Source organism: Hibiscus syriacus, unplaced genomic scaffold, assembly GCF_006381635.1.
Source record: "Hibiscus syriacus cultivar Baekdansim isolate YM2019G1 unplaced genomic scaffold, ASM638163v2 tig00014949_pilon, whole genome shotgun sequence".
Classification (NCBI taxonomy): Eukaryota; Viridiplantae; Streptophyta; class Magnoliopsida; order Malvales; family Malvaceae; genus Hibiscus; species Hibiscus syriacus.
In genome coordinates this window covers 525,409-547,573 of record NW_024062339.1, presented here as the reverse complement: position 1 = coordinate 547,573, position 22,165 = coordinate 525,409, and positions in this window count along the sequence as shown.

Here is a 22,165-nt window from a genome sequence, read left to right as displayed (position 1 = left end):
TGTTGTGGCTGCTAGAGATATGCTCACTCCGGATTATGTGGAATGACGAAGATTGAGAAAGAATGATAACATCACGGTGCCAGACTGTGAGGACAAACGGACCATGAAGGAGCATCTCAGGCATGTCCCTTCTGAACATGAGATAACTAAGGTGGAGTTTGAAGCTGTGAAAAATGAGTTAAAGTAGAAGGTCATAGAACTTGAAGCCGAGCGCTATCAGTGGAAGCTAGATGCTGACTCTCAGAAAGATCGAGTAGATAAACTGGAAAGAGAGCAAAAAGAGATCGTTTTGAGCTCGAAGATTTGAGAAAGGGGTATCAAGATGCTGTCAAGGATAACTCCAAGTTGAAAGTGTCTGAGTATTGGAAAGATGAAGCCCATATCCTAAAAAGAAAATTTGAGGGGCCTGATGAGAGAACTTGGAAGGAACAGATGAAGACTGCCCAGAGCCGCTTAGCAGACAGTCAGCATCAAAACCAATGCTTGAGAATCCAAATGGCTGATCTGGAGAAACAACATGAGAGAGATGGTAAAACAATAGCTGAGTTAGAAGCTATTGTAGATGGATTCAAAAATCAAGCGAGCGAGTTTCAGATAATGCCCTTCGATGGGGGTTTGCAGTGGCGTTTCCGTTGGGAGCAAGCACAACAAAGGGTGAAGTCCAGAGACGCAGTCATCCGAGACTTCCTGGATCAAGTACAGAAGGCAGCTCTCCATCTACATGGCCTGACAAGGGGAGCTGGAGTGGTTCGACAAGGCCTACAACCAGTGACAGATGAAAATAGAAGACTTGTCAACCTGTTGGAAGCTGTTCGGGGTCTAGAGGATTTAGTCCGAATGTACCTTTGATTGTTTTTATGTCTCTTACAAGATAAAATATTTTTGTCGAAATAAGGATTATTTATAATAATGGACACTTTTCTGGATCAATGCCTCGAACATTTCATGCATTTTTTTCATTTTGCGTTGTGCATCTACATTTCATTTTTAAGCATTTTCATAAACATGAAATTTCTTCATAGAGGATTCGATGAAGTGGTTTTAACCACTTGACACCACATGGAAGCAAAATTATAACATCAAAAGAAAAAAACTGAAAACAATACAGTGGGAGCCTGATCAGCTGATTGTAGGACAAAGCCTGCCAGGATGATCTAAGAAAAGAATCCTCATATCCTAAGAGCTACGATGTTGAAGCTATTAGCTGTTACAACATAAGAAGCCCCAAACATTCCTCTAAAAACTGTAAGGCGCTTGCCGAAGAAGGGGGCATGGCATATACCATTTGCACTTAGAGGATTGTTTTGTTTGAACACGTCTTTGATCTTTTATGTTTGCTTAATCTTTTAAATGATTGAATTTATGCTGCTTTCTAAGGTGGAGCAATTGAACAAATTTTAATCTTTAGTTCTTCGAATATTAAATGAATTAATGATTCTTTTAATTCTTCAAGAATTATAGATTTTTGACATATGGAAAGATTAGACCTTTCTTACCCTGTCTCAAACCCCAGAATAAAATACCTTGATTCTTTGCCCAAAATAACTCGTGGTCATTACCAAAAGACAAAATTTTGACATTACCTCCTTTTGAAATTCTTGAACATTGCCTTTATCTTTTCGATACACTCATACCTTTCTTTGAGTCAATAAGATCACACCACTGTCTTTTTTAGACTCAAAAATAACCTTTCTTACCATTAAAACCCAAGGCTTTGAGTTGTTCATTTTAACATGAGCATTCTTCTAAAGAACCAACTTGGGGCATCTCGTGGGGAGCCTGAACATTGAGACATCTGGGAAAAAAGAAGAAGAATTCATTCGAAATAATTCTATCATGCATTAATTACACTATTTTCATGTGAATAGAATTAATCCTGAAAATCTATCCCCCTGGGATACATTTTCTGTGAGGACTTCCATGTATGAAATGATGAACGACTTTCTTTCTTTATCCCTTCACAACAGGAGAAAAAATATATCCCTTGTGTCCTCTTTTGAGCCTGTAGTATTTTTCTTCTGATTCAACTCTAACCAAGGATCACCCTCCACACTGGGGGGGAAGGTAGAGAAAATTTGCTCGCATGAGTGAAGACATTGATTCAGATGAGGTACCGAAAGGTGAACCAAACGCCAAGTGCGAAGATTCAATCAGAACAAAAAGGGCAAAAAAAAAAGAAAAGAAGCAAAAAAAGGAAAAAAATAAAAGAACAAAAAGAAAAAACAAAAATCGAAAGAAAAAGGGACAAAAAGCACATGCAAAGATTCCCTAAAGACAAATGGCACATCAAGCTTCAAACTATGAGATTGATCAAGGACAATAATTCTTGAATCTCTGAATCACTTCACTCGAAGATCATAGAGCATCAAGAGAGAGAAACATTTTAAGCAAGATTGAAGGCATCAGAATGAATTGATCCTTGGTTCAACACCCTAAAACACTTATTTGGGCCTATTTATCCTTTTCTTTCATAACCATGAACCCTGGCCTACATTACGTGCCTTAAAAGTCCCTTCTAATCATACATGGATTTCTAAACAAAAGAGAATATCTTCATATTTCATCCCGCCCATCAGGATTAATCTTTGTTTGCAAAAAACAATGTAATTAATGCATGGTAGAGAAAAATAACAAAGGGGGTTCAAGACGTAAATCCTGAATAACGTCTTGAAACCAAAGGAGGATTCGAGTTGAAAACCTGAAAAGGCGGCTCGAATATAAAAAATTGTGCAACTGAGGCGATCACACAAATTCCTTGATAAGGCATCGCACAATCCAAATATGACTATGAAAGCTGGGAGTCGGAGAACACTTCCAGTAGAGGAGCATGCAAGCTACCCCATCAAACCTTTGAGCATCAAATGCCAAACCTTTGTGCATCAAATGTCAAACCTTTGACCAAACACAATAACCTAAGACCTTTTTATCCTTTCCTTACTTAACCATTTCCCAAAGATAGCTTTGATCTTGGCACGTGTCAAATAGCTATAATTTATTGAAGGATTAACATTGTAATTAAACATTTGATATCCAATGAACTCTAGTTTTATGATTCGTCTCAATTGTATAACCGTGAAAGAGACAATATTTTCAAAAATTTTGATTAAACATTTTTCAAAACTCTTTTAATTGATATTTTCATAACTTTGAAAATAAAAGAGAAAGAAAAACATTTTTTTCAAACAAGACAGTCTCTCTAGAGTGGATCTTGGTAAATGACATGTGACTTTTAGACACAAAACTCATGCTCAGAATCAATGCTGAAGCAAGAAATAAGGAACATTTGGGGCATCTTTGAAGATTCAACATCAAATACCGGGGCATTTTTGGATATTGGGGCATCATTTGGGGATTCAACATCCTAATGCAAATTATCAGACCTTTTTCAGGAGATAAAATATAACCAATTCATGTTACATGCATCTTATGCATACATTTTAGAGCATCATATTTATCATTTTCCACATACATAATTTTTTTGCAGCTTTTAGAGTCAGGTCTCGACTTCAAGATGAAGGATACTCGATTCAAAAGCACCTTTAAAGATTCATGTTGGTTGCTTAACTCAGCAGCAAGAAGCTACACTTCGACCAACTCGACAGATTGGAAGTTTCTCTCGAACTCACAATTTGCTCGAGAGTAGATTTCAACTTCACAACGAAGGATATCTAGCTCGAAGCCAAACATCCACGATTTCAAATCCACGACGGAGGATATCTTGCCAGTCAAGACAACACAAGTTCAACTTCACAACGAAGGGACCGCTGGTTGTCAACAACAATTTGCCAATTTCGGAGCCAATTTCAACTTCACAGCGAAGGATATTGGACTCCAGACAACGCAAGTTTAACTTCACGAAGAAGGGACCGCTGGTTGTCAATAAACAATTTCCCAATTTCAGATCCAATTTCAACTTCACAGCAAAGGATATTGGACTCAAGATAACACAAGTTCAACTTCATGACGAAGGGACCGCTGGTTGTCAATAAACAACTTTCCAATTTCAGAGCCAATTTCAACTTCACAACGAAGGATATTGGACTCCAGACAACACTAGTTCAACTTCACGACGAAGGGACCGCTGGTTGTCAACAAACAACTTCTCAATTTCAGAGCCAATTTCAACTTCACAACGAAGGAGATTGGACTCCATATAACGCAAGTTCAACTTCACGACGAAGGGACCGCTGGTTGTCAATAAATAACTTCAAAATTTCAGAGACAATTTCAACTTCACAGCGAAGGATATTGGACTCCAGACAACGCAAGTTCAACTTCACGACAAAGGGACCGCTGCTTGTCAACAAACAACTTCTCAATTTCAGAGCTAATTTCAACTTCACAACGAAGGAGATTGGACTTCAGACAACGCAAGTTCAACGTCACGACGAAGGGACCGCTGGTTATCAATAAATAACTTCCCTATTTCATAGCCAATTTCAACTTCACAGCGAAGGATATTGGACTCCAGACAACGCAAGTTCAACTTCACAACGAAGGGACCGCTGGTTGTCAACAAACAACTTCTCAATTTCAGAGCCAATTTTAACTTCACAACGAAGGATATTGGACTCCAGACAACGCAAGTTCAACTTCATGACGAAGGGACCGCTGGTTGTCAACAAACAACTTCTCAATTTCAGAGCCAATTTCAACTTCACAATGAAGGATATTGGACTCCAGACAACGCAAGTTCAACTTCACGACGAAGGGACTGCTGGTTGTTAATAAACAATTTCCCAATTTCAGAGCCAATTTCAACTTCACAGCGAAGGATATTGGGCTCAAGACAACGCAAGTTCAACTTCACGACGAAGGGACCGCTGGTTGTCAATAAACAACTTCCCAATTTCAGAGCCAATTTCAACTTCACAGTGAAGGATATTGGACTCCAGACAATGCAAGTTCAACTTCACGACGAAAAGACCGCTGGTTGTCAACAAACAACTTCTCAATTTTAGAGCCAATTTTAACTTCACAACGAAGGATATTGAACTCCAGACAACGCAAGTTCAACTTCTCGACGAAGGGACCACTGGTTGTCAATAAACAACTTCCCAATTTCAGAGCCAATTTCAACTTTACAGCGAAGGATATTGGACTCCAGACAACGCAAGTTCAACTTCACAACGAAGGGACCGCTGGTTGTCAACAAACAACTTCTCAATTTTAGAGGAAATTTTAACTTCACAACTAAGGATATTGGACTCCAGACAACGCAAGTTCAACATCACGACGAAGGGACCGCTGGTTGTCAATAAACAACTTCTCAATTTCAGAGCCAACTTTAACTTCACAACGAAGGATATTGGACTCCATAAAACGCAAGTTCAACTTCACGACGAAGGGACCGCTGGTTGTCAACAAACAACTTCTCAATTTCAGAGCCAATTTCAACTTCACAATGAAGGACATTGGACTCCAGAAAACGCATGTTCAACTTCACGACGAAGGCACCGTTGGTTGTTAACAAACAATTTCCCAATTTCAGAGCCAATTTCAACTTCACAGCGAAGGATATTGGACTCAAGACAACGCAAGTTCAACTTCACGACGAATGGACCACTGGTTGTCAATAAACAACTTCCCAATTTCAGAGCCAATTTCAACTTCACAGGGAAGGATATTGGACTCCAGGCAACGCAAGTTCAACTTCACGACGAAAGGGCCGCTGGTTGTCAACAAACAACTTCTCAATTTTAGAGGAAATTTTAACTTCACAACGAAGGATATTGGACTCCAGACAACGCAAGTTCAACATCACGACGAAGGGACCGCTGGTTGTCAATAAACAACTTCCCAATTTCAGAGCCAATTTCAACTTCACAGCGAAGGATATTGGACTCCAGACAACGCAAGTTAAACTTCACAATGAAGGGACCGCTGGTTGTCAACAAACAACTTCTCAATTTTAGAGGAAATTTTAACTTCACAACTAAGGATATTGGACTCCAGACAACGCAAGTTCAACATCACGACGAAGGGACCGCTGGTTGTCAATAAACAACTTCTCAATTTCAGAGCCAACTTTAACTTCACAACGAAGGATATTGGACTCCATAAAACGCAAGTTCAACTTCACGACGAAGGGACCGCTGGTTGTCAACAAACAACTTCTCAATTTCAGAGCCAATTTCAACTTCACAATGAAGGACATTGGACTCCAGAAAACGCATGTTCAACTTCACGACGAAGGCACCGTTGGTTGTTAACAAACAATTTCCCAATTTCAGAGCCAATTTCAACTTCACAGCGAAGGATATTGGACTCAAGACAACGCAAGTTCAACTTCACGACGAATGGACCACTGGTTGTCAATAAACAACTTCCCAATTTCAGAGCCAATTTCAACTTTACAGCGAAGGATATTGGACTCCAGACAATGCAAGTTCAACTTCACAACGAAGGGACCGCTGGTTGTCAAACAACTTCTCAATTTTAGAGGAAATTTTAACTTCACAACTAAGGATATTGGACTCCAGACAACGCAAGTTCAACATCACGACGAAGGGACCGCTGGTTGTCAATAAACAACTTCTCAATTTCAGAGCCAACTTTAACTTCACAACGAAGGATATTGGACTCCATAAAACGCAAGTTCAACTTCACGACGAAGGGACCGCTGGTTGTCAACAAACAACTTCTCAATTTCAGAGCCAATTTTAACTTCACAACGAAGGATATTGGACTCCAGACAATGCAAGTTCAACTTCACGACGAAAAGACCGCTGGTTGTCAACAAACAACTTCTCAATTTTAGAGCCAATTTTAACTTCACAACGAAGGATATTGAACTACAGACAACGCAAGTTCAACTTCACGACGAATGGACCACTGGTTGTCAATAAACAACTTCCCAATTTCAGAGCCAATTTCAACTTCACAGGGAAGGATATTGGACTCCAGGCAACGCAAGTTCAACTTCACGACGAAAGGGCCGCTGGTTGTCAACAAACAACTTCTCAATTTTAGAGGAAATTTTAACTTCACAACGAAGGATATTGGACTCCAGACAACGCAAGTTCAACATCACGACGAAGGGACCGCTGGTTGTCAATAAACAACTTCCCAATTTCAGAGCCAATTTCAACTTCACAGCGAAGGATATTGGACTCCAGACAACGCAAGTTAAACTTCACAATGAAGGGACCGCTGGTTGTCAACAAACAACTTCTCAATTTCAGAGCCAATTTCAACTTCACAACGAAGGATATTGGACTCCAGACAACACAAGTTCAACTTCACGACGAAGGGACCGCTGGTTGTCAACAAACAATTTCCCAATTTCAGAGCCAATTTCAACTTCACATCGAAGGATATTGGACTCAAGACAACGCAAGTTCAACTTCACGACGAAGGGACCGCTCGTTGTCAATAAACAACTTCCCAATTTCAGAGCCAGTTTAAACTTCACAGCGAAGAATATTGGACTCCAGACAACGCAAGTTCAACTTCACGACGAAAGGACCGCTGGTTGTCAACAAACAACTTCTCAATTTCAGAGGAAATTTTAACTTCACAACGAAGGATATTGGACTCCAGACAACGCAAGTTCAACATCACGACGAAGGGACCGCTGGTTGTCAATAAACAACTTCCCAATTTCAGAGCCAATTTCAACTTCACAGCGAAGGAGATTGGACTTCAGACAACGCAAGTTCAACGTCACGACGAAGGGACCGCTGGTTGTCAATAAATAACTTCCCAATTTCATAGCCAATTTCAACTTCACAGCGAAGGATATTGGACTCCAGACAACGCAAGTTCAACTTCACAACGAAGGGACCGCTGGTTGTCAACAAACAACTTCTCAATTTCAGAGCCAATTTTAACTTCACAACGAAGGATATTGGACTCCAGACAACGCAAGTTCAACTTCATGACGAAGGGACCGCTGGTTGTCAACAAACAACTTCTCAATTTCAGAGCCAATTTCAACTTCACAATGAAGGATATTGGTCTCCAGACAACGCAAGTTCAACTTCACGACGAAGGGACTGCTGGTTGTTAATAAACAATTTCCCAATTTCAGAGCCAATTTCAACTTCACAGCGAAGGATATTGGACTCAAGAAAACGCAAGTTCAACTTCACGACAAAGGGACCGCTGGTTGTCAATAAACAACTTCCCAATTTCAGAGCCAATTTCAACTTCACAGTGAAGGATATTGGACTCCAGACAATGCAAGTTCAACTTCACGACGAAAAGACCGCTGGTTGTCAACAAACAACTTCCCAATTTCAGAGCCAATTTCAACTTCACAGCGAAGGATATTGGACTCCAGACAACGCAAGTTCAACTTCACAACGAAGGGACCGCTGGTTGTCAACAAACAACTTCTCAATTTCAGAGCCAATTTCAACTTCACAACGAAGGATATTGGACTCCAGACAACGCAAGTTCAACTTCATGAAGAAGGGACCGCTGGTTGTCAGCAAACAAATTCTCAATTTCATAGCCAATTTCAACTTCACAACGAAGGATATTGGACTCCAGACAACGCAAGTTCAACTTCACGACGAAGGGACCGCTGGTTGTCAACAAACAATTTCCCAATTTCAGAGCCAATTTCAACTTCACAGCGAAGGATATTGGACTCAAGACAACGCAAGTTCAACTTCACGACGAAGGGACCGCTGGTTTTCAATAAAAAACTTCCCAATTTCAGAGCCAATTTCAACTTCACAACGAAGAATATTGGACTCCAGACAACGCAAGTTCAACTTCACGAAGAAAGGACCGCTGGTTGTCAATAAACAACTTCTCAATTTTAGAGCCAATTTTAACTTCACAACGAAGGATATTGGACTCCAGACAACGCAAGTTCAACTTCACGACGAAGGGACCGTTGGTTGTCAATAAACAATTTCCCAATTTCAGTGCCAATTTCAACTTCACAGCGTAAGATATTAGACTCAAGACAACGCAAGTTCAACTTCATGACGAAGGGACCGCTGGTTGTCAATAAACAGTTTCCCAATTTCAGATCCAATTTCAACTTCACAGCGAAGGATATTGGACTCCAGACAACACAAGTTCAACTTCACGACGAAGGGACCGCTGGTTGTCAATAAACAACTTTCCAATTTCAGAGCCAATTTCAACTTCACAACGAAGGATATTGGACTCCAGACAACGCAAGTTCAACTTCACGACGAAGGGACCGCTCCTTGTCAACAAACAACTTCTCAATTTCAGAGCTAATTTCAACTTCACAACGAAGGTGATTGGACTCCAGACAACGCAAGTTCAACGTCACGACGAAGGGACCGCTGGTTGTCAATAAATAACTTCCCAAATTCATAGCCAATTTCAACTTCACAGCGAAGGATATTGGACTCCAGACAACGCAAGTTCAACTTCACAACGAAGGGACCGCTGGTTGTCAACAAACAACTTCTCAATTTCAGAGCCAATTTTAACTTCACAACGAAGGATATTGGACTCCAGACAACGCAAGTTCAACTTCATGACGAAGGGACCGCTGGTTGTCAACAAACAACTTCTCAATTTCAGAGCCAATTTCAACTTCACAATGAAGGATATTGGACTCCAGACAACGCAAGTTCAACTTCACGATGAAGAGACCGCTGGTTGTTAATAAACAATTTCCTAATTTCAGAGCCAATTTCAACTTCACAGCGAAGGATATTGGACTCAAGACAACGCAAGTTCAACTTCACGACGAAGGGACCGCTGGTTGTCAATAAACAACTTCCCAATTTCAGAGCCAATTTCAACTTCACAGCGAAGGATATTGGACTCCAGACAACGCAAGTTTAACTTCACGACGAAAATACCGCTGATTGTCAACAAACAACTTCTCAATTTTAGAGCCAATTTTAACTTCACAACGAAGGATATTGAACTCCAGACAACGCAAGTTCAACTTCTCGACGAAGGGACCACTGGTTGTCAATAAACAACTTCCCAATTTCAGAGCCAATTTCAACTTTACAGCGAAGGATATTGGACTCCAGACAACGCAAGTTCAACTTCACAACGAAGGGACCGCTGGTTGTCAACAAAAACTTCTCAATTTTAGAGCCAATTTCAACTTCACAACGAAGGATATTGGACTCCAGACAACGCAAGTTCAACTTCACGAAGAAGGGACCGCTGGTTTTCAACAAACAACTTCTCAATTTCAGAGCCAATTTCAACTTCACAACGAAGGATATTGGACTCCAGACAACGCAAGTTCAACTTCACGAAGAAGGGACCGCTGGTTGTCAACAAATAATTTCCCAATTTCAGAGCCAATTTCAATTTCACAGCGAAGGATATTGGACTCAAGACAACGCAAGTTCAACTTCACGATGAAGGGACCGCTGGTTGTCAATAAACAACTTCCCAATTTCAGAGCCAATTTCAACTTCACAGCGAAGAATATTGGACTCCAGACAACGCAAGTTCAACTTCAAGACGAAAGGACTACTGGTTGTCAACAAACAACTTCTCAATTTTAGAGCCAATTTTAACTTCACAACGAAGGATAGTGGACTCCAGACAACGCAAGTTCAACTTCACGACGAAGGGACCGTTAGTTGTCAATAAACAATTTCCCAATTTCAGAGCCAATTTCAACTTCACAGCGTAAGATATTGGACTCAAGACAACGCAAGTTCAACTTCACGAAGGGACCGCTGGTTGTCAATAAACAACTTCCCAATTTCAGATCCAATTTCAACTTCTCAGCGAAGGATCTTGAACCCAAGGCAACACAAGCTCAACTTCACGATGAAGAGGTGGCTGATTGTCAACAAAATTTCATTCAGAGTCAATTTCAACTTCACAGCGAAGGATATTGGACTTGAGACAACACAAGTTCAACTTCACAACGAAGGGACGGCTGGTTGTCAACAAAACATTTCTCGGTTCCGGAGCCAATTTCAACATCACGACGGAGGATATTGGACTCCGAACAATGCTACTTACTTGGATTTCAACTTCACGACGAATGATATCCAATTTCAGGCTCAACTTCACGACGAAGGGTCCACCCGCGGTTTCAACTTCACGACGAAGGGAATTATGCACACAAGCATCATCCATCTTTAGATTAGATTTCAACTTCACGACGAAGGATATCCAACTCAAAGAAGGAGTATCTGTCAACAAAGACCTTCGAGTTTGACTACGCTCAGCTCCAAGGCATATCATTTACAGCATAACTCAAGGCTAGAAGGGTTATCTGCCATCAAAATTATCGAGTTCGATTCCATTCAGCTCGATGACACATCAATCGCACTACATTCCGGTTGCAGTCGAGGTTTTCAAGTCGAGAAGAGGACCTGGGTTAACCGTGCTTTAATGACAAGCAACTATTTTCAAGCAAAAGCTATCTGTCAATTAAAATTTCTGAGTTCAATTCCGATCCAAGGTCTTTAAACCAAGAAGAAGACCGAAGGGCAACGAGAAGCCAAGTGCTGATTCAAATTCTGAACTACGGCTTCAATTTCATATCATTTCAAGATGAACTCGGCTTCACGACGGAGGAGTCATCCGTAACTCAATTCGACAGGGAGTTATTGAAACATCAGAGTCAATTTTTAACTCCACCGAACGAAAAGTGTGTCTTTTAATCTTTTCCCTATCCCCGTTACACGACTATGGGCAAAGAGGGGCAGCTGTCAACACATCTTTTCGTCCTACTAGGATTCAAACTCCTAAAAAAGGATAAAATTTTGCTAGGATTTAAACTCCTAAAAATAGGATAGAGTTCTACTATGATTTAAACTCCTAAAGATAAGATCCACAAGAACTATAAATAGCCATTGTAACTCACTATTGTAAGACACGATTTACAGACAAAATACAGAGGAAAACACAGAAAATACAAAGACAAAGCTATTGTAAACGATTCGAAGTAATAAAGGTGAAAGCTTTTTTTATCATTCGTTTGTTTCTCTTTACTCTTCACTTTCATGAGTTGTTAATCGTGTTTTCTTTGGAGAACCCCAAAGATAAATGTTTTAGCTGATGACCAAGAGGGAGTTTTTTCGAAACTTTGATTTCAGATCTACGCTCCCTAGAGGCTATTTTGCAAAAACAAATTACATTTTTGGAATGAGAGTACGAAAATCTATCAAAAAATGAAAACTTTTTTATTTTTGCCGGTTTTAATCTTCGATGTTCTTTGACATTTACCCACTTAATTTACATTCCTTTCATTTTAATCCCTTAATTAGTTTTTTTTTATATATATACATACTTGCTAATTTTATTTTTAATTTATCACTTTTTTAATTTTTCTCTATTTATATACGTTATTACCCATATATATATATATTTATTTTCTTTGCATTTTTATTATTACTATTATATTTATATATTATTTTTACTATTATATTTTCCTTTTATTCTACTTATTTATATTATATATGTATATTTTTATATTTTATTATTATTATATTTTTTTACTTTCTCTTTCTTTTTATTATTCTTGTATTATTACTTGTATTATTTTTATATTATTTATTTTGTTATAATATATATATATATATATGCGTATGTTCTTTTTAAATATTTTAGTTTTTATACCTATTATTAGTAAATATTTGGCTTTTTTATTTTAAGTTCTATATTTTATAATATTATACATATATTTTTCTATTAATTTTCTATATTTTTTATTATCATTATATTATATTTATTTTCTTTTTTTATTGATATTATTGTTGTTATATATATACATTTTACTATTATTATTATTATTATTATATATATATATATATATTCTACACAAGTTAATTATATCTACCTACTTTGTCCCCACCCCTCATCATTTTTTCTTCCTGTCAATTATACTTCACCAAACCTTATTTTCTTTTCTTCCCTTTTCGGTGTGATTGTCTTTTTTAACTACTTATTATCATTATTAGTATTGTTACTATATATATATATTGTAATTATCTTTATTTGGTTTTTTTTACCATTATATGTGTATATGTTATTTTCGTCATTTAATTTATTAATTTATATATATTTACTTTTTTATTTATTATATATATATATATATTATTCATACTTTGTTATTATTATTTTGTTTATTTCTTTTATTTATTTTCTTTTTCTTTTTCTTTTTTATATATATATTTTATTATTTGTTATTTTTACTTACTATTTTATCTTTGTTTTCTTCATTTTATCATTTTACTTAATTTCTTTTCTTTTCTTTTGATTTTAATTTAATTAATTAATTTCTTACCATTTTATCTAACATGGCTTTTTTACTTTCTTAAGGGTACATTTTCAATCAATCAAATGTAAGTTTTGGATCGTTATTTTACCTTTCAATTTAAACTTTCAACTTTCTTAATTAAAGACAACTGGAAATTACATAGTACCGAAAGGGCAGTTCAAGGGTGCTAATCCTTCCTTGACCGTAACCGACTCCCGGATCCAACATATCACTGGTAAGACGCAGATCAGGTAAGAAATAAGGTATCCGATCAACCCACTTTTTGTAAAGTAAATGATCGGTGGCGACTCCCAATCCATTTTTCACGTCGAAGCCCAATTCCGGGGCACAACCGAAAGACGGTTGCGACAAAATGGAAATTCTTTATTTGAAATTTGTGTTTCATGTTAATTTGTGTTTATAAAAAAGTGATTTTTTTCTTTTAAAGTTAATTAAAATATATAGTATTGAGTATACTATCTAAATCATGACAATAAATGTTAATCATATAAAAAATACTAGGTAGTAAAGTTATTTTATAATTTTTTATTCAAATAATTTTTAATTATTAAAAATTATCGAATTAAATATGAATATAATTTTTTAAACTAAAAATTAATGTTAATTATTAAACTATTATCAAAGGTGATAATGATATTCATTAAACTATTACCAAAGTTTGTGGCTAACCAGGAGTAGAATTAAAAAAGAGAATAAAACATATATTATTTTACTATCCATCACATTGTTAAAAATATATAATAAAAATAAACCACTCATCCACTTTTACTCATTTATCAAACAAAAAATAGGGCAATGTTTGGTTCAAATCGAATTTGGGTAAATTAAAGTCAGTTTGGTTTCGGATTGGGTTACTTCCAGTTCGATTAATTCCTATTTAGGTTGCTTTTGGGTCTGGTTAAATTCGATTCATGTTGGTTTTAGTTCGAGTTTCTTTCGATTCGGGTTGCTTTCAGTTTAGGTTAGTTTCAGTTCGGGTTGTTTTTGGTTCGGGTTAATTTCGATTTCAGTTTGGGTTAGTTTCGTTTCGAGTTGCTTTCATTTCACTAAAATTTGGATCGGGTAAGGTATGGGTCGGGTATCAAATCAAATTTGATTATTATATATGGGTTAATATTGGGTATCGAGTCAGTTAAATTAATTTGGGTAATCGACAGATCAACTTGGCGAGGTCTAGCGTTGGTTGTCTATTTTGATAAGGGCTTCATAGTCTAGGTTGGTCTTCCTCTTCACTCTTATCATCTTCAGTATCATCATCATCATCATCATCGACACCAATTACATTTTCTTGATTACGAATGGATGACGATGAAGGAACTCTATAGAATAATAAGCTTAGAGGGGTATAATTAATGACCACATCGCTAAATGAGAACTGAAAAATTGTGAAAATTTGACATTAATGTCTACGATCCATACAAAGGTAAATATGTATATGGAGGAGCACATACCGCCAGATAAGATGCCTATGAAGAAAATGTTAGATTAATAGACATAGGCATATAATATCTTCCATGGGGTGTCATAAAACTATGTGGGCTCGGTATGTAACCCTGCGGCGGTGGAATTTGAACAGACAGTGGTGGTATGTGAATCAACGATAATGGCATTTAAACCAGAGATGTAGCCATGTAAACCGATGGTCTAGGTATGTAACCTGGGGTGGTTATAATCGGTGGTGATGGTGGATCTTGCGATGTTTTCGATGGTACTTTTGAGGACGATCCGAAAGCGCTTGCTTTTTGTTCACAAGTCAGGGGACGATGATATTGTGTCGGTGGACAATTTTCTCGGGGATGAAAAATAACCCAACCTCGTGCTTCCTTAGAAAATATGAAGGGCTTCATGTTTTCGTTAAACCACTCAATAAATTTATCTGAAAACAAGGAACCAACTTCTAAAATATACTACCGAGGGGGCATGCATTGATATCGATTCTCCCACATCATTATCCAGTCTTTGTGCTTCACCACCCAATTAACATCTTTTTTGCGTTGTTTATCAATGTTATACATGTTAGGGTTTTTTTGACTATATATATATATTAAAAGAATTATAATTACCATACTTATATTCTTTTAATATTTATTTAGTATATCCAGGATAATTAAAATTAGATATATATTTAATATATATTAACTTTAATTCTATACTTTATTCATGTACAATAAAATTGTACATGAATAACTCGTTTAATATTTGTTCATTTCAACTCTGGGGTGTGACCCTGTAGGTTCCTAACATAGGTAGTAAATATTAGAACCATTCTAGTATTACAAAATATGAGTGACATCTAGCAATGTATTTTTTCACCTAAGTTACGAGAAGTCGTGATTTGACATAACCTCTTAGTGGCTAACTCTTTTTATGTATTATATCCTTTTGTCATTTACATCTAAGATTGGGAACAAATCCTAGAATAGTCACACTTGTATAGCTTATCTAATTTATCTTGATATCTAGAGTAGACTATAATAAACGGACAACATGGCCATGCATTTCTAGTCTCACTCAATAAGTGGCTTATGATTTCTATTATGTAGGAAAGAAAAATCCTATCTTGATCACTCATACCCCACTACATATATCGTGATATGTCCAACATCAATCTTTATATTGCAACCAATTACATTTAACTGTATCAAAACATACAACTATATATGTTGAGATAATGATGATCTCAAGTCTGAGGATCATACATGTAGTCATCATCATGAGCATTGCTATGACCATCACATCATAATCCAAGACATATGCTCATAGCGTGTCAATCCAATATGTTGTTCTCTAATAAAATACTCATGTATCGATTTTGACATCTCTATGCCAATGATAACTCGTTGTCATCAATCAACTACATGTTATCCTTGAATGTATTGTTATTGTCCATGCCCCCAATAATACTTGACTAAGGAACTTTTAATAATAATCATATTATTATATGAACTTTATTATGTTTTATTTTATTTAAGACACATAAGTATAATTGGAAAAAATAACAATATTGCATTTCTTCAATAAACATGGTAAATAAAGTATATCATTACAATCATCTCATGATTGGTCTTTGGGCATACTCTAACAATGCATATTGTCGAGATTTATAGGTGTTTCAGGAATATATTGTGTGAAACCAAACTGACGAAGCACACGGTTAATCACTCAAAAATAGCATAACATATAAGAGGCACAACTGTCAGCCATACGTCTAATTACCCACTAAAGTAAGGTGGGATGCAAGCTCTCATTTCATCATTCATATTGGTTAACCATTGGAACTATATATTTATATATATATATATATATATATGTATATATATTTCTTATCAAAATTAAAAATAATATTTTAATTAAATAAAAAATTAAAATTTAAATACATAACTCTAAACCATATTTTTTATCATTGAGTAATTGGATATCTTCTAATTCATCAGAGATATCACGATGATTTTTTCTTGTTGATGAACACCTATTCAATGTAAAAATATATTTCATTATATAGTAAAAAATATTTATAAATAAATTCAGTATTGAAATTACCTTAATAATTATGGGAAAACAAACGACTCCTTTATGATCGAATATAAAAAAACACATGTGATACCACACCCACTATTGGAGAAGAAGGAGATAGTTTCTAATACCAATTTTACTATAATTCATTACTTGACACATTTTCTAAACAAATATCCCTAAACTACGGAGCCCCAAGTGAACGTGCCAGCAAATTCAAAATCAATGAGGTGATGCAACCACATGCAATGAACTTGGTTGCGAGATTTGTTAGGCATCAAGACTCCTCCTATGATTCATAATATATATGCCTGAACAAATGCTTTTGCCTCATCCTTGGAACAATTTTCGTTCAATTCTTCAAAAGTGGATTGTAGTTATGATAACATTACTCGACCACCATTGGACTCAATCAGGGATTTTCCTAGATACTCCATGCACAAACAATGCCAATCATAATCCTCCACACCACAAATAACAGTTCCATCTACTCGAAGCCCTAAATACAATGAAACATCCTTTAGGGTAATAGTGTACTCTCCACATGGAAGATGTAATGTGCGTCTCTGGTCTCCACATCTCGATTACTGTAGAAAAGGGTGGGATCAATTTTAGAACCTCCAATAATTTTTGCTATATAATCGAATCCATCCAGAAATAAATACATCCATATACGACGTGGTGTGTTCATCTTATTGTTACGAATAAACATGCCTAATATAAGATCATTTTCCTAATTAATAAAAATTCTACGAATTAAAATTTGAAATAATATCAAAAAAATATTAAAATATATACAATAATAAAAAATTAAAAAAACATAATTTAATATTTTTACCATATCGACAAAATGACTCGAAATATGATTTGCTTCCAATCGTAGCATCCCGACTTCAATTTTATAACTGCAGAAAATAAAAAATATTGTAATTACTAAAATAATAAAATATTTAATAGATATATTAAAGGAATAAAAATATATTTTTACCTTCAAAAATATTTCCCGATGGCGAACCAACTTAAAAGAAATTATAAAGAGAAAACTGAGATTATATTAGGGAGAAAGATGATAATTTTTGGAGTGATTAGTTTAGAGATGGGGAGGGATTTATATAGGGGTGGGGGAGGGGTTTTAACGAGTAAGTTGGGCGAGAAAAAAGAAAGGTGCGCCTTGTGCAACGCACCTCCCAGTTGGGAGTCAAAATCCTAGAAAGGCACGAATCCTGAAATACACCTTCCTCTGTGGCTTGCCAAATAAAAACCTCTTGGAAAGCTTTCCTCCTACAACGTGCCTTTGGGCTGCATCGACAAAACGCGCCTCCTTCTGTTTTTTTCAGAAAGTGTGCTAGTTTGGTACATATTCCAGAAATGGTGCTAAATCAATTTTTTTTTATTTTTTGGTGATTTCTGGATACAATTGCCCACCAAAAGTCCATTGTGATGAATCATTCTTGTGGAGCAATAATTAGATTACATGGACAAAATTTCATGTATCTATGACCATTAGATGTTGTAAGGAGACATATACAGATTGCAGGTCTTCAATCTTTATCGATTCAAGGGTGATTCATGATATAGAAACACATACGATGGGCTTACTACTAGCGTCCATAGTTAAGAATTGAGACAATTGTTTACAGGCTTCTACATTATTACATCAAGATTATTCCTTTAGTAGCTGTTAGATTTATGGCATAAGACATGACAAAGGTTCAACTCTAGATTCCACCTTGACTGTCACATCCCTAATCTTGGGTTAAATTAAAAATTTTAAATTCTTTTTTCTTAATCTTGAATTTTCAGAAGTTCAGGTCTTAAAATAAATGATTTTGGCAAACATTATATTTGTAATCCTAGGATTGCAAACGGTTAAAGTAATATTTTACATTCTAAAGTTAAATATTAGTTTGGTCTAAATTATTTGATTTCCTTCAAACTCTCCATAAATCAATTCTGATATTTGCTAATAGTTTCGTCATTCGGGTTAATAAATATAGTATTTGTATTATTCTAACTTAGTCTGACTTGGAGAATTGTCTCAACACTACCATACCCCTTTCTCTAGAATTATTAACTTATGTATTTGATGTTCATTATTTTAAAACATGAGTATAAAAGTTTTGAAGTATTCTGAAGGGGACCTTATATACTAATTCTCTATGTATTGGATATATACTAAAAACTGAAGGATAAAATTTGTATCACTCTGATCCATACTATCTCATGGGGAAAGAGTCAATTTTGAGTATTATTCTAAAAATTGTATAGATTTTAGAGTAAGAATGGAAATGAGTAACTGAAGACTTTTTCAGTGGAATTAAATTGACAATGCCCAAGTAAGATTCATTTTGTGTTTTATTGATCATCAAGTACATTCATTTTATTTCGATTTGAATGAATTATATTCATGATAATTAACTTGATTATTTACACCTAGATTGTTTGCCTTTGTAAGGTCTTATTATCCATTAATTTTGACCGATATATGAGATTTATGTAATAATTTTAAAAGACTCTTCTTGAGGCTTTGTATATGTCATTAAAACTTCAGTACAACTTATTATCCATTGTTTGATGGTCTATTGGAGCGTGTTATTTAGATTCTAAAAGATAAGTAGAAAGGTTGCATTATAAGGTTTTGAGATAGTTAAATGATTTGTTTACTGTTGGGTGAGTGTGCCTACAATAATAGTTACTAGATCAATATTTAGATGGAACTGTATAAGGCTTTGTATGGACGTAGGTTTCATACCCCATTAGGTTGGACTAAGTTATCCGATAGGAGGGTTGTAGGACCTGATCTTATTTAGGAGGCTGAGAGTATAGTTAGGTTGATTCGAGACAGGCTTAAGGTTACTTTTGATTGGCAAAAGTCTTATGATGATATAAAGAGGTGAGATATTGAGTTCAACTTGGGTGACCTAGTCTTTTTTATAGTATCTACGTGGAATAAAGTTTTTATGTTTGATCGTAAATGAAAGTTGAGTATGAGGTTTACTGGACCTTATCAGATTCTACATCGAGCTGGTCTAGTTGCTTATCAGATTGAGTTATCACCTAAGCTTGAGCTTATTCGCGATGTCTTTCACGTCTCAATGTTAATTCGTTACCGATATGATCTGTCTCATATTATTTATGTTGAGGATATTGAATTTGGACCTGATTTGAGTTATGAGAAGGAGCTTATTTAGATCTTTGCTTTTGAGGATCATGTTCTAAGAAGTTGACGTATACCGATGGTTAAGGTTTTATAGAGTAACCATAGTCTTTCAGAGGCCACATAGGAGGCTCGAAAGTATATGAAGGAGCAATTTCCTTATCTTTTTCTGCGAGGTAAAATTTTGAGGCTTAAATTTTATTAAGGGAAGAGAGTTATCACATCCCAAATCTTAGGTTAAATTAGAAAGTTTTAATTTTTTTGCAACTAATCAAGAATTTTTGAAAGTTTAGGGCCCAAGGGTTTAATTTATCCAATTTTAGGGTAGTTTGAAAACTCCCAGTTTTTCTTCTTTCTCCCTTTTCCTCCTGTGCGTGCTCTTTCTCCCTCCCAAAATATTTCTCCTTTTTTATTTTCACTTTTACTTTGGGTTTTCTTCGATTAGTTGCTAACTATGAGGTGGTGTTCGAAATCTCCAACACCATTACGTTCGTCTCATTGACCCTGTTTATCATGTGTCTTTGGATTACCGTTCGTCCTCACCATTGGTAACAGGTGATGGTTCAAATATTTAGGTTTTGTTAAAACCCCATTTTCATCGATCTTTTCAGAAAATCGACGTTCATACACTTGTTTCTTTGGACAACTCTCCAATATAGCCCCATCATTCCCATTTTGTTCAGCTCGATTCCACCCATTCATCTCGTGATGCGTGTTCTCACTCTACAGGACTTAGTGCAACCGATCGTTGGAAGCAGAAGGCTTAATTGATGTTCTTTAGCTACTATAGGTGTTTACCTTAGACCAATTCGATACTTTTGATATGTTATGTTATTATGATATATGTTACTGTCTGAAAGCATATTCGTAATCATATTATATTTACACGTGACATTTCTTTTTTTGAATAATGTTTCATAATTCATAATCTGTATATTGATGCATTCTTGATTCTGCATGGGATTATATCCCCGTCTTGATTTTACATGGGATCCTTTATGGAAGGCAACATCCCTGTAATATTTCTAATTTATGATAAGTTCCTCCTTATAGGGTAATTCGGGCTCCTCTTTAGAGTGTAATGTCCTTATCTTGATTTCTATTCTCTGCTTTGGATCCACTTGGGAGATCACAGTTCCTCTAAGCAGGTAGTTTTTCCAATCTGTTTGTCTATGATGAGGAGTAAGGTTGTGGGAAACTTTGCATGATTTTCTGTTAATAAATATTTGGGTATACCGTTACTTTATTATTCCTAGGGTAACGATTACCGTGACGTTGAATTTTATGTCACATAACACAAATATTGACGTAAATATAAGTTTCAATGACAATATTTCTAACGTCAAAAATAAAAAAAATTGTTGTCGAGTTTTTGAAATATTCCTAGTAATCACATAAATATTCACTATCCTTTTATTGAACCCCTACAATGAAACTTCTTAGTTCGTTTGCTTTAGCCGCATAGAAAAATATGTCAAGAAACAAGCGAGACATGTCAGTACACGGTTCCTCATTTTGCAAGCCGTGAAAGGTTAGAAATCATAGAGTTTAATTTGATCTTCAGAAATTCCATGTGGTTTCATACTCAGGCAAACAATAAGAAACTCTTTCAAATGTTTATACGGTTCCTCATTTTGCAAGCCGTGAAAGGTTAGCAAAAGATGGATCAAACTCATCTTTAACTTGAATAGAGTTTTGTCATTCAGGAACATGATGCAAAGTGACTATTGTCCATCAGGTGTAGTAGCTAGCTCTCTGATTGTTAGATCATTCATAAATGCTAATTCTTCTCCATCAAATGTGAATAAAGTTTCGATGTAAGAGATTTCTACTAAGTCTGAATCGATTTTCAGTTGATGTTGCTTTTGTTGTTATCTCTACGGTCGAAAAGTTTCTCCACATCATCTCTGAGAAAGCGCTTCAATTTCATGTTCTTAATTTAATAATTCTACCGGAAGCGACCTGATTATATAACAAAATAAGAAAAATATAGTACTTTTGTCGAAGTCCCCGAAACGACGCTAATTTGACAAGTGTAATACCCCTTTCCCCATATTCGTACCAAAAAATGAGTCAGAGATTTCATGTCAACTACTTAAACATGTACCATTAAAAAACCGAAATTTTTTTGTTTCTTTAAACTAAAACAATTTAACAATTATTAATAAAATCAATTAATCGCGTAAAACCAAAATAGAATATTTTAACATCTAATTCAAGTCCCATTTTTAGGAAGCAACTAGGCAGTTCAATATTATATCATATAATAAATAAAACTACCTGAAAACTTT